Below are 14622 nucleotides of genomic sequence, written 5' to 3'. Positions count from 1 at the left end.
AGAAGCAATATCTCTTCATATAAATAGCATATATCGATATCTATGTCTATATAATATATCTTTCATATATACATAAGGTACAACTCCAACATTATTAAAGTGATTGACCAAAATATTTTCTCAAATTAATATTAAACCTCTTGAAATAATTTATATTTATTCTATTTGATTGTCTATCTATCTATATAATATAGATATGTGAACTTCATTTTTAGTACTAAAAACAAACCACTTAAATATCCTTTAAAATTTTAAAATTAACAAAATAAGCTATCTAAATAAGTAATTTATTATTTATTTAAAATAAAATTAATTAATATTTAAAAATAGAATTTAAAATATATTAATCTACTTCAAAATTAATAAATTTAAATTTGAAAACTTAATTAGATTTTTCAAAATTCCAACCTAATAAAGTTTATCCATTTAAGTATTTAAAATTAAATTAGTTTAATTTAATTAAAATATAGTTCAAAATAAGTAGTTTTATTATTTTATTTAAACTTAAATTAACTAATATTGAAACTTAGAATTCGCATTATATTAGTCTACTTCAAAATTAATAAATATCAATAAAAAATTTTTAATCAATTTATTTAAATTTAACATTAATAATTTTTCTCTATTTAATTATATTAAAAATAAAATAAATCAATTTAATTAAAATATAGTTCGCCAATTTATAATTAATTTAATCCTAAATTTTTAAATAGCATATTTAAAAGAATAAATATTTAACAATAAATGAATATAAGAATAAATATTTGTAGTAAATTTTATAATTATAAATATCAATAATTGTAAAATATAATCCTTCATAAATAATATTAGTTGTAAACCATTGATTAAATAGTAGTATATAATTGATAACAAAAATTTAAATCATACATATGCTTACTAAATTAATCATTGGAATTTGATTTGTTCATCCAACTATCATAATCATCTAGTTAAATTAAGAAAATTGAATATTTTAATCACTTAATTATTAATTAATGATATTGTCACAATATTTAACGCACCATCTCGCAATGCGGCATAACATTATGTTCCCTTTAGTCATTTTTATCCCATACTATTATTATTTAAAATTTAAATCATATTTGCCTTTACAACTTTCTATTATGATATATCCCATACCGTTTAGTCATTTTTATCTAACTACTCCTTAGATGCCAAATTTCCCTTTTTTCTTGGTTTATAAAAAAAATAATTATGGCATTTTAATTGTGTTATTAATAATGGTGTGGTCGTTACTCACCTAATTGGTTGGGAGTTGTATCCCCGTTCATGGGAATGCAGCACATTTCATGGTCACCATTTACTTTTTTGGAGAGTACCCGAGACTAAGGGATTAGTCATCACTATCGACAATGAACATCCTGATTTTGACAAAAAAATATTGATAATTGTGAATAATAATGCTATGACTAATCAAATTTGAATATATTAGGCAACGTTGGGAGTGGGGGGACCTTTTGATATTTGCTTTTACATTTGTCCATTACGAGTAGGGGACCCTTTGATATTTGCTTCTACATTTGTTCAACTGGGAGGTCAAATCAGAGTCATTGCTATCAGCAGTGGACATCCTTATTTTAACAAAAAAAATGGTCGATAATTGTAAATAAAAATAGTAATATCGTGAGTAATCAAATTTGACTATGAGTTTGGCAGCGTCGGGAAATTTCATATTACTTTTACAACCTTCTATTATGAAAATTCCCAGATCGTTTAGCCATTTTCATCTAACTACTCATTAAATCCCAAATTTCTCTTTTCTATTATAAAAAAAATATTTTTCGTGTTTTTTTCTTTGTTTAGAAAAAAAACATAATGATAGCATCTTAACTGTGTTATTAATAATGGTGTGGTCATTACTCACCTAATCTCTTAATTATGAGGTTTGGAGTTGGATCCCCGCCTATGAAAATGGATCACATTTCATGGCTACCGTTTACTTTTTTGAACATCACCCACAATGAAGGGATTAGTCATTGCTATCGACAATGAACACCATGATTTTGACAAAAAAATATTGATAATTATGAATAATAATACTATGAGTAGTATATTTTGCATATATTAGGCAGCGTTGGGAGTGGGGACCATTTAACATTTTCTTTTACATTTGTCCATTAGGAGTGGGGGATCCACTGATATTTGTTTCTACCTTTGTCTAAGTTGGAGGTCAAATAAGAATCATTGTTATCAACATTGGACACCTTGATTTCAACAAAAAAAAATGGTTGATAATTGTAAATAATAATAATAATACTATGGGTAATCAAATTTGAATATGAGTTTAGCAGAGACGGTTGTGAGGGGACCTTTCATAATTGCTTTTATAACATTCTATTATGATAATTACAATATCGTTTAGCCATTTTCATCTAACTACTCCTTAAATTCCAAATTTCCCATTTCTATTATAAAACAAAATAGTTTTCGTGTTTTTTTCTTTATTTAGAAAACAACACAATGATGACATTTTAACTGTGTTATTAATAATGGTGTGGTCGTTGCTCACCTAATCCTTTAATTATGAGGTAAGGAGTTGGATCCTAGCCCATGGGAATGGAGCACATTTCATGGCCACTGTTTACTTTTTTTAAGAGCACCCAAGACGAAGAGATTAGTCATTGCTACCGACAATGAACAACGTGATTTTGACAAAAAAATATTGATAATTGTGAATAATAATAATAATATGTGAGTAGTCAAATTTGAATATATTAGGTAGCATTGGGAGTGGGGAACCTTTCATATATGCTTTCATATTTGTCCATTAGGAGTAAGGGATCCATAGATATTTGCTTCTACATTTGTCCAAGTTGGGCGTCTAATTAGAGTCATTGTTATCTGTAATGCCCAAAATTGTGGGTTAGAAGTTTTGATTTTGTGGTTAGGGTCATTGCATAGGTCAAGCACTTGAGTGGGTTTTCACATTTTAATCTCAGAATGAGCTTGCTGGTTCGGTGATGGTGAGTGTGTTAGTTTACCTTTGGGTTCCAGGTTTGAGTCCTTATGCGTGTTTTGAAGAATTAATTTATTTTGGTTTTGCTTTTTAATTTTTAAAGAATTACTTTTAAATTTTGAAAGAGGAGTTTTTTTTTAGTTTGGCATTCTTTTCCCATTTCTTTTGTCATATTTTTTTTTCTTTTCCTTTTGTTCCCTCTATTATTTGTCTATTCTTTCCCTAAATTTTAGTTCTTTTGATTTCTTGTTTCTTCTGTTTTACACAAGTTACGTGTTGTCTGTCAAGACTGATCGTCCTTGTGTGTTTCGTTTTATCAGAGGTGAAGCGGGTAAGTTTTATTCATGAGGGTTTATGATAGAATTGCTTTTGTTTCTATTATTTGTTTATTGAAGTTCTTATAGTTTAAGTTTATGTGTGAAATTGAGGTTTCGAAATAGTTTGGTGAAAGCAAATCGATTGATCCTTGGTGCTTGATATCGTGTTCTAAGGTGTGTGTTTTGAAACAGTTTACCTTCGATATCGAATTGCGGTGGAATTCAATAATGTCTTGTGTGTTTCTGAAATGGGTTATTTGAAGTATTGTATTATTACTGAATTTCATGAAATTTTGTATGTTTTGGCATAATTCTGGGTTACCTAGGGTTGGGGATCGTTTCGACATCAAAAGCATGATTTTCGGGCTATTTCGATGTGGTTTCGTGACCACACAGGTGGCCACATGGGTGTGTGCCGCACATGGGCGGTCCACACGGTCGTGTGCAATTTGGAATTTAGGGTTTTCAATTGTTTTTGGTTATACACAGCCTGACCACACGGGCATGTGAGATATCCACACTGTCGTGTCTCGTCTGTTCTTTATTTTTGGCATTTTTGGACAGTGAGTTGCACGGGCTACTCACACGACCGTGTAACTTGGTCACACGGGCGTGTGTGTCCTCCACATGGGCGTGTAGGCCTCCACATGGCCTAAACACTTCCACACATTCGGGGCACATGTTTTTGTTTTAAGTCATAAACCATCTGTTTTATGTTTTTGTGTAATTCGACCCTCGGTCATGCCTCAGTAAGTGTGTTTAGGACTCGATTTAGTTTGGTTCGTTTGTATATGTGCGTTTATAGAATTTAATTTTATTGCTCATTTTTGTGATGAATAAGTATGAGTTTATTATTGTTGTCGTAACTGAATATTAGAATACAAGTGTAGTAAAATCCGAATTTGTTCAACTAGAAATGTTAATGTTCGTTTTTGTACACTGTCGACGTAATGTGTGCATTGTTGCATAGCATGAAAATTTTGGGATCTGGTTATGAAGAGAAAGAAGACAGACTTAGCAGTTTTAACTGCGATACTTTTGTATAACGATTTATCAGACTATCCTATATGTATATTAGCTCAGCTGAATACAGTTACTCAAGTGGCATAATTCCATGTTGTGGTGTGTAGGGTGGATGAACCTATTATAGTTCTATATGGGGTGCATGGCGGACAGGCTTACCATAGCCCTTATGTGGTGTGCTGGATGGACGAAGTGGTGTTTGGTTGGTGGGATGGGATTTTGACTTGTGCATCTGCTCGCATCTGAATATACATCGGTTTGTCAGAACATTTTATCTATTTGTGTGAACTTTTGGTTATTGACAATATAGTTAATGTCATGCAATATGTTGTGATTATTGCGTATGATTGGAACACCATTTCTATGGTTTGATATTGTATTTGACATACCAATTGAGACTTTCGTAAGTGATATTTTTATATATATGCTTGTCTGGAGTATTTATTATGTCACTCCGTCTTTTGCCATCTGTTCATTTTTGGGACTCATACTGAGTTCGCGTAGCTCATTTCTGTAGTGTTTTTCCTTTCAGGTACATTCTGTGTTTTGGAGCTGGACTCGGTGTACCAGAGGTCTCAGAAAGATATGGTTTGATTTGGTTTAAGTAAAATATTTTAAGTTTTATACGAAAAATTTTAAGTCAGTTTGTAAAACGATTATATAAACTTTCGTAAGAGTTTTTATGCTGGTCTTTCGTAAGGTGTTATTTAGACTGAACTTTAGAAACTGTGGATTTTATTTCCAAATGTTTGATGCCGGTTTAATATTGTTTCAAACATAATGAACAAAAAGGTTTTCTTAGTTTGAGTTAAAGTTTTTGCTTTTTCCACTTTTGGTGGCCAATGTAACCTCCAGGATTCGGTCTAAACTTCTAGGCTGGGTTTTGGGGTATTACGTTATCAGAAGTGGACACCCTAATTTCAAAAAAATGGTTGATAATTTTAAATAATAATAGTAATATTGGGAGTAATGAAATTTGAATATAAGTTTGGCAGCGATAGGAGTGAGGGGATCTTTCATATTTGCTTTCATAAAATTCTTTTATGATAATTCCAATATCGTTTAGCCATTTTCATCTAATTACTCCTTAAATACCAAATTTCACATTTCTATTATAAAACAAACTAGCTTTCGTGTTTATTTCTTTGTTTCTAAAAATAATAATGATGGCATTTTAAATGTGCTATTAATAATTGTGTGGTTGTTGCTCACCTAATCCCTTAATTATGAGGTTGGGAGTTGGATCCCAGCCCATGGGAATGGAGCACATTTCATGGCTACTGTTTAGGTTTTTGAAGAGCACCCACAACGAAGGGCTTAGTCAGTGCTATCGACAATGAACATAGTGATTTTGACAAAAATTCGATAATTATGAATAATAATAATATCATGAGTAGTAAAATTTGAATATATTAAGTGGCGTTGGGAGTGGGGACCCTTTCATATTTGCTTTTACATTTTTCCATTAGGAGTAGGGGATCCATTGATATTTTCTTCTACATTTGTCCAAGTTAGAGGTCAAATCAGAATCATTGTTATCAGAATTGAACACCTTGATTTCAACAAAAAATGGTTGATAATTGTAAATAATAATAGTAATACTGTGAGTAATCAAATTTGTATATGAGTTTGGCAGCGACAAGAGTAACGGGACCTTCCATATTTGCTTTCACAACCTTCTCTTACAATAATTCCAATAGCGTTTAGCCATTTTCATCTAACTACTCCTTAAATACCAAAATCCCATTTCTATTATAAAACAAAATAGCTTTTCTATTTTTTTCTTTGTTTCAAAAAAAAATAGTGATGGCTTTTGAACTTTGTTATTATTAATGATGTGGCCTTGGCTCAACTAATCCCTTAATTATGAGGTTGGGAGTTGGATCCCAGCACATGGGAATAGAGCATATTTCATGGCCACTGTTTACTTTTTTTAAGAGCATCTACGACGAAGGGATTAGTGATTGCTACTGAAAATGAACACAGTGGCTTTGACAAAAAAATATGGATAATTGTGAGTAGTAAAAATATATTAGGCGGCGTTGGGAGAGGGGACCCTTTCATATTTACTTTTACATTTTTTCATTAGGAGTAGGGGTTCCATTGATATTTGCTCCTACATTCGTCCAAGTTGGAGGTCAAATCAAAGTCATTGTTATCAGCAGTGGACACCTAATTTAGAAAAAATGGTTGATAATTGTAAAAAATAATTGTAATTGATAGCTCGATGAAGCAAACAGAAAAAGCCATGAGGGGTGAATTGACATTTTAAAAAATTTGGTGAAAGCAAAGGCAAAAATGAAACAAAGAAGACAAAATTTAAGATTTCTACCCCAAATCTTAAGTTTCAAAACCTCTTAAAGAGATACAAATAAGCAAACAAAGAAACAATCCTTACAAGATAGAAATTTACTGCAGGGTTCACACGACCGTGTGGCCTGGCCGTCTGACTCACATGGTCAAGTGACACGCCCGTGTCTCAGGACGTGTGGACATTCAAAATCGGGACACACGTCTATATCCCAGCCTGTTTCCGTGCCCAAGTAACTCACTGACTTGTGCTACACAGCCAAGCCACACACCTGTGTGCCAAGCCTTGTGAGCATACAAACTTGCACCCCTTAAAAGATATAGGGGACACATGGCCGTGTCACCTGGTAGTGTGCCACACACGGTTGAGACACACGCTCAAGTCTCTGCCCATGTCGACGAAAATAGGTCATTTTACAAGCCACATTTGGCACCACCTAAACTCAATATTTTGCATATGCACAAGTCATAAATAGGCATCCAAAATAAGCCAAAATCAAGCCTTAAACATGTAATATCTTCACATACAACCAATATGCTCTTAGTCACCTCAAATGACAACTTATAATATGTATATCTGAACATTCAATATATCTAATTGTTTAACCAACTTATATGCATATTTGTACTCAAATTTTACCAAGCTAATTTGCATCATTTCAAACCAAATCACTTATCTACCAAAACATACCATTTGGTGCTAAAAATGCATTTCAAATACTAACATATTTAATTATATAAACATTACATATCAAAGTACCAATTCATGATCAATTCATCATATCCCAAAACACATGTATAAAAATGCTCATTTAACTAACATTTTATCTTTCACCATACAACCATAAACCAACCACACACCAACCATATAAGGCAAATATGCACAAACCAAAATGTGCCAAAACACAAGACAAACAAGTTGCTAATCTCAACAAAATACATATAGGCCAACATTAGCCAAAACAACCTATACATGTCATTATAACCGAAAATAACCAACCAAAAATTTCGAATGAGCCAATGGATAGTGTGATATAGCTTCGACAAGCTTCCAACCTGAACGAGCTTTCGAATCACTATAAAACATAGAAAATAACACAGAGTAAGCATTTAATCTTAGTAATTTTGTATAACACAGAATTTAACTTACCATTAAACCACAATTTAGGTAAGTAACCGTAGCATATCCCAACCAATTTGACCAAAAGCCTAAACACATGTTCACCAACATATTAGCCTAGTAAATGCCATATAAAATCCAAAACACATGGATAAATTCAACAAGTAATCACATTTCATATACATGTATTATTCCTTTCATATATCAATGTATCATGTAACATCACTTTCATGTATTTCCTGTAAATACCTGTAATAGTTCATACCGAACTCATATAATCTCGTAACAGAACTGTGCCTGTTAAACCATTTAGAATATCATTGGATACGCGGATAATACACACAAGGTGTACTAAACTGTAATCCATCAATTCTTATACATGTATACTCATACGAGCCCTGAATCAATATACTCTTACAAGCTATAAACGGAAAGCTCCTCCGAGCTGAATAATGGTAAGCTCATGCGAGCTGAGTATTGGTAAGCTCATATGAGCTAAAATCGGTGACCTTAATGACATGTCATTCGTATCCTACGATTCTTAAGGTTCAAACAGGGCTCAGTAGTCGTCATACGTCATCAAATATGCAATCAGTATTCATTCATGGAAATTACACAATTCAAAAACATATAATTCAATTTAAAACGTATAAATGTACAATTTAATTACAGGAACTTACCTCAACGAGTGCACGTAGGTACAGAGACCACTAATCCGAGATTTTATCTTTGCCCCGATCTAACTCCTTACAAGGTCTAACATATAATTTTCTCAATATAATACACCTTCAATTTAGTCCAACATATAATTTTGGAAAAATTATCATTTTGCCCTTATGCTTTTAATTCCTTTTCAATTTAGTCCCTAAGCTCAAAAAAAGATATTCAAGCAATTTAATCCTTACCCAAGCCTAGAAAATTTTTATACATATTAATAGCAGCCCATATTTTTCATAAATTCACAATTTACAACATAATAGTCTCTATTTTTCAATTTAATCCCCATTTGACAATTTTTACTAAAAATTCCTTTACAAAAGTTGTTTATCTAACAGCATCCATTCATTTTATTTCATCAAACATCAAAACTCAAGCATGCTCATTAATGGAAAAACCCTAATACTTTAACAGTTTCAGAAATTAGTCTCAGGGCTAAATAGATTAAGTTACAACGATCCCGAAAACATAAAAATCATCAAAAACAGGACAAAAACCATACCTAAATGGAAAATGGAAGCTTGGGCGAATGTTAAGGACAACAATGACTTTCTTCTTCTTCACAACCAATTGAAGAAACATTAAAGATGACAACTTGATTTGTTTTATTTATTTTATCTTTATTTACAAATTTACTTAATTAACCTTTAAAAACATTAATAATTATAAAATTGCCAAGCCATTATCATCCACTAAATCATTACTAGGCTAATAACCATATAAGAACCTTCACTTTTACGTTCCATAGCTATTTAATACCTTTAGTTATTAAAACTCAACTTTTGCACTTTACGCGATTTAGTCCTTTTAACAAATTGAACATGTAAATGGTAAAATTTCTTAACGAAATTTCTATACGGTATTTCTATAATGTTGTAGGAAATTAAATGATAAAAAAAATAAAATTTTGAACCTCAGATTTGTAGTCTCAAAACCACTGTTCCTATTTCACTAAAAATGGGTTGTTACAACTCTCCCCCTAAAGGGATTTTCGTCTCCGAAAATCTTACCGAAAAAGAGGTTTAGATATTGCTTTCTTATAGGTTCCTTAGATTCCCAGGTGGCTTCCTCTATTTCGTGTCATTGCAAGAGAACTTTCACTACAACTATGCTTTTATTTCTCAATTCTTTTACCTCTCGTGCTAGAATTCTGATCGGTTCTTCACTATATGTCATATCAGGATAAATCTCGACATCCGTCGGGGACATAACATGTGAAGGGTCAAATCGGTACCATCGTAACATAGACATGTGAAAGACGTTATGAATCCTTTCATGTAACACCCTTTACCCGTATTCGACACCGGAATAGGGTATGAGGCATTACCAGAACACATACGCTTGTAAACGTATTGAACCGAGTTATAAAATTTCTTCTAAATTAAAATTTTCAAATTATTAACATAATTTTATTATTCTTCACTATATATCCTCAAAATATTATATTCATAATAAATAGGGCCTACTAGACCGATACATACTCATGCAATTCAATGCTTCATTTTCTTTCCATTCATTTCACAATTTCTCATGCTTACAATTCAAATCATATGACTAGTAATTTCCTTTTAATTCACTTACAATTCAATATCATTAAGATCAATACTAATACATATTTACCATTTAACTCAATGTTTATTAATTATACCATTCATTAACACATTTATGAAATTCTCAATTTTGCAATGAAAATATCACTTTAGCTTAAATAACAACATCAATTCAACTCATTATCCCCTTTTTCGTCATTTTACACTTCAAGTATGAACTTACTATTTCATTACCTTTCTATACTCGTTTCCTATGCATATCACACAAGACATAAACATATCATTCAACCATAGTCGCAAGCTAGTGCAATTAAACATAATTCTTTTTGGAACTAACCACATGATAAACCATTTCACTAGAGATTACATAATTTAAATCTTATCACCCCTTTCTTGATCACACGTATATTTCCATTTAGGCACTTACCATTTCAATGCATAACTTCTAAGTTTAACGTGGCATAATCCAGCCACAACTTGGCCAAAGCCTAAGCATATACACCAAATATGTTAGCCAAATAACCATATAGCATAAGCATTATAAGCATGGATGAGCACAACATTTGTTCATGTATAAAACTTACCAACATGAGTTAATTCATAAATCATTCATGACATTACTTCATGCCAAATCATATATCCAATATACCATACACACATACTATCAAACTTTATTTTCCCACATGAGCTTAAACCATGACCAATAATGCACAAATATAAGCATCATTTCTATTTCATCGTTTATCAATTATAATCGAACATATGACTAATTATACACAAATAAATCATATATTTTCCAATTTTCCTCCTCCTCCTCTCCATTTCACATTCTTAATGTGTATAATACACTTAAACAACAGTATCCATACTTTCACTATTTTCCTGTATGTAAATTCAAGCTGTCTGTCTGAGTCAGAGTCACTAATTTATTTATATTTCGAGCTACAAAGCTCCAAATTAATATCTGTTAATTTTCCCCAAAACTAGACTCATATATCTTTTTACCATAAAATTTTTAGAATTTTTGGCATATCCAATAAGTACAGTTTATTCTTTAAAGTTTCCCCTGTTTCACTGTTCGACAGTTCTGACCCCTCTTCACAAAAAATTAAATATCTCATTGTACAGAATTCAGATAATGTTCTAGTTTGTTTCTTTTGAAAATAAACTAATTCAGGATTCTAAAAATATTAATTTCAGACCCTACTCATATTTTTACAAGTTTTAAAAATTTTCCAAAGTTAGAACAGGGGATTCCGAAATCATTCTGACTCTGTCTCACTAAAATTCAAATATCTCAAAATATATAACTCTTTGCTTACTCTATTTCCTTTATGTGAAAATAGACTCATTCAGGATTAACTCCAAATCTTATTCAGCTTCTAATTCAATTTTCATTATTTTTAGTGATTTTTTCAAAGTTACACAACTGCTATTGTTCAAAACTATTTTATTTCTAAATTTACTCTTTGATAGTTTCATTACTTCATATCATCTTACTCAAGGGTCGATTAAATATCAAACCCAATATTCATCATGTAATCTTATTCATTTCACATGTATTTTCACTTGTCCAATTTCCCCGATGAACACTTCTGAATATTAACCGTTACTCGGTGGAATCAGCACTTAGCAACCACCTTATATTCAGTGATACGGGGAATCAGCACATAGCAACCCCTTTCACAATCAAGGATACGGTGGAATCAGCACTTAGCAATCACATTTAGAATCAATAATTAGGGGAATCAGCACTTAGCAACCCCTCGGGGCATCTACACTTAGCAACCCCTTTTTGATCAGTGATTCGGGGAATCTGCACTTAGGAACCCCTTACATTCAATGAATCCTGGTCTAATCTGAGTGTTCAATCGGGAACCTTATTTTACAACATTTTACCAACTTTTTCAAATTTAACCACATTTTTGTAATCTACATCAAATATTTATTCTATATTCAATCATATCTCAACAATATATTAAATACAATTAAAACAATGCATTATTCACATGCAAACTTATAAACACTCACATTATTCAATCTAGTCCAAAAATCACACTTTGGAAAAATTAAATTTTTGCCCCTAGAGTTTCACAAATTTATGATTTTGCCCTTAAGCTCGTAAAATAATTTTTATTCAATTTCCTTACATTTAGGCCTAGTCGAACCATTTTCATAATTATAACAGTGCACAATACTCACTTATTCACACAGTTGTGACATATTTTATAACTTTTACAAATTAATCCTTTTAGGCATTTTCATCGAAAATCACTTAGTAAAAGACGTTAATCACACCCCAAACATTCATATTCTTCCATAAAACATCAAAATACATGCATATCATTCATGGGTAAATTTTTAAACACAAACCCTAGTTCCAAATAATGGTAGAAATAGCTAGATCTTGTTACGAGGATTTCAAAAACATAAAAATCACTAAAAACAGGGCTAGAACGGACTTACAATCGAGCTTGAAAGCTTGAAAAACCCTAGCCATGGTTTCTTCATGCAAAATTCAGCCCCTAGCTTGAAGATGGACAAAAATTGGCTTTTAATTTTGTTTTTAATTCATTTTAATAACTAAATGACCAAAATGCCATCAATAAAAAACTTTGGAAACATGCCTAACCATGTCCATTTTTGTCCACGAATTTAACCAATGGTCTAATTACCATATAAAGACCTTCAATTTAAAATTTCATAACAATTGGACCCTTCTAACATGTAGAACTCAACTTTTGCACTTTTTATAATTTAGTTCTTTTTACTAAATTGAGTGCCCAAACTTCAAAATTTTCGAACGAAATTTTCACAAAATCATAACGTGAAATTATAGACCATAAAAATATAATAAAATATATTTTTCTCGTTGAATTTGTGATCCCGAAACCACTGTTTCGACTAGGCCCAAAATTGGGCTGTTACATTTCAAGCTCTAACTATAAAGCTAATCGGTATGCAACAGGTCTGATTCTTTCAGTAATCTCGTATGGCCCGGTAAATGGTAGACTCAGCTTCCCTTTGCGATCGAATTGAAGAACTTTCCTCCAGGACGATACTTTCAAAAATAATTTGTTGCCGACATGGAACTCTATGTCTTTATGTTTAAGGTCTGCATACGAATTCTAATGATCTGAAGCTACTTTCAAACTATCTCGAATCATTTTCATTTTTTCCTCAGTCTCGTGAATCAAATCAACCCTGCGTATCTTTTTCTCACTGAGCTCGGTCAAAAATAATGGAGCACTTACAACCGTACAGAGCCTCATACGGTGCCATTTTTATGCTCGATTTAAAATCATTGTTATACACGAATTCGACCAATGGTAAATATTTCTCTCAGTTGCCTTCGAACTCTAGTGCACAACATCGAAGCATATCTTTGAGATTCTAAATCATACACTTGAATTGACCATCAGTTTGAGGGTGAAATACAGTGCTAAAATGCAATCGTGTATCCTAAGATTACTGTAACTTTCTGCAAAATTGTGATGTGAACCGTAGATCTCTATCCCAAATAGTAGAGACTGGCACTCTATGCAACATGGCAATCTCCCAAACATATAACTCAACTAATCTGTCAAGTGAGAAATCTGTACGTACTGGAATAAAATGTGCGGACTTCGACAAACGATCGAGGATAACCCAAATGGCATCTTTCTTTTTCTAAGATAGAGGTAACCCTGATACAAAATCCTTAGTAACTCTATCCTATTTCCACTTTGGTATCATAACTGGCTCCAACAGTCTTGAAGGTACTTGATGTTTAGCTTTAACTTGTTGAAATATCAAGCATCTAGATACAAATTTAGAAATCTTGCGTTTCATTCACGGTCACCAGTACATCTGTCTCAATTCATTGTACATTTTATTGCTCCCCGACTGAACAGACAAGCTACCACTATGAGCTTCGTGCAAAATTTTTTGAATGAGCTCTGGATTCTTCGGTACACAAACTCTACCTTTGAATAACAAACAATCATCAAGTCCTATTTGAAATTCTAAATCAGAAGTCGACTCGCACTGTACCCGCTTAGCTAACAAATCACTATCACAATTCTGAGCTTCGCAGATCTACCGTAAAACATTGATTTATCATTTAACTCGGCTAAGATCGAGCCATCATCAGATAACGACAGTCGAGTATTCATCACTTGCAGAGCAAACAAAGACTTTCTACTTACTCATTAATGGGATAATTATCATATAAGGACCTCCAATTTTAAGTTCCATAGCTATTTAATACATTAGCTATTAGAACTCAACTTTTGCACTTTACGCGATTTAATCCTTTTTAACAAATTGAACATGTAAACGGTAAAATTTCTTAACGAAACTTTTATACAGTATTTATATCATGCTTTAGGAAATAAAATAATATTAAAATAAATTTTTTAACCTTGGATTTGTGGTCCCGAAATCATTGTTCCGATTTCATTAAAAACAGCTTGTTACATTGAAAGATGGTATTTATACCCCCTAATATCTTTCCAACTGTTAATATTGTTGGTGTAGTTAATATGGCCATTCGGGATGAAAAATCAGAGCATTTATTTCATCTACAACTTTGAGTATCGATACCTCCAAGAAGGGTATCAATATTTT

At 32.0% G+C, this 14622-nt stretch overlaps 1 long non-coding RNA gene across 1 annotated transcript; it reads left to right on the top strand.

Moving 5' to 3' along the window:
* Positions 1-2814: 2814 nt before the first annotated feature.
* On the top strand, positions 2815-5129 carry LOC121216789 (uncharacterized). Its single transcript, XR_005913005.1, has 3 exons — positions 2815-3468; positions 4425-4573; positions 4850-5129. It is a non-coding gene; the product is annotated as an uncharacterized lncRNA (long non-coding RNA).
* Positions 5130-14622: the final 9493 nt, after the last annotated feature.

Source organism: Gossypium hirsutum, chromosome D05 (assembly GCF_007990345.1).
Source record: "Gossypium hirsutum isolate 1008001.06 chromosome D05, Gossypium_hirsutum_v2.1, whole genome shotgun sequence".
NCBI lineage: Eukaryota > Viridiplantae > Streptophyta > Magnoliopsida > Malvales > Malvaceae > Gossypium > Gossypium hirsutum.
Note: the sequence above shows the minus strand (reverse complement) of the source record. Positions and strands in the feature narration are given on the sequence as shown.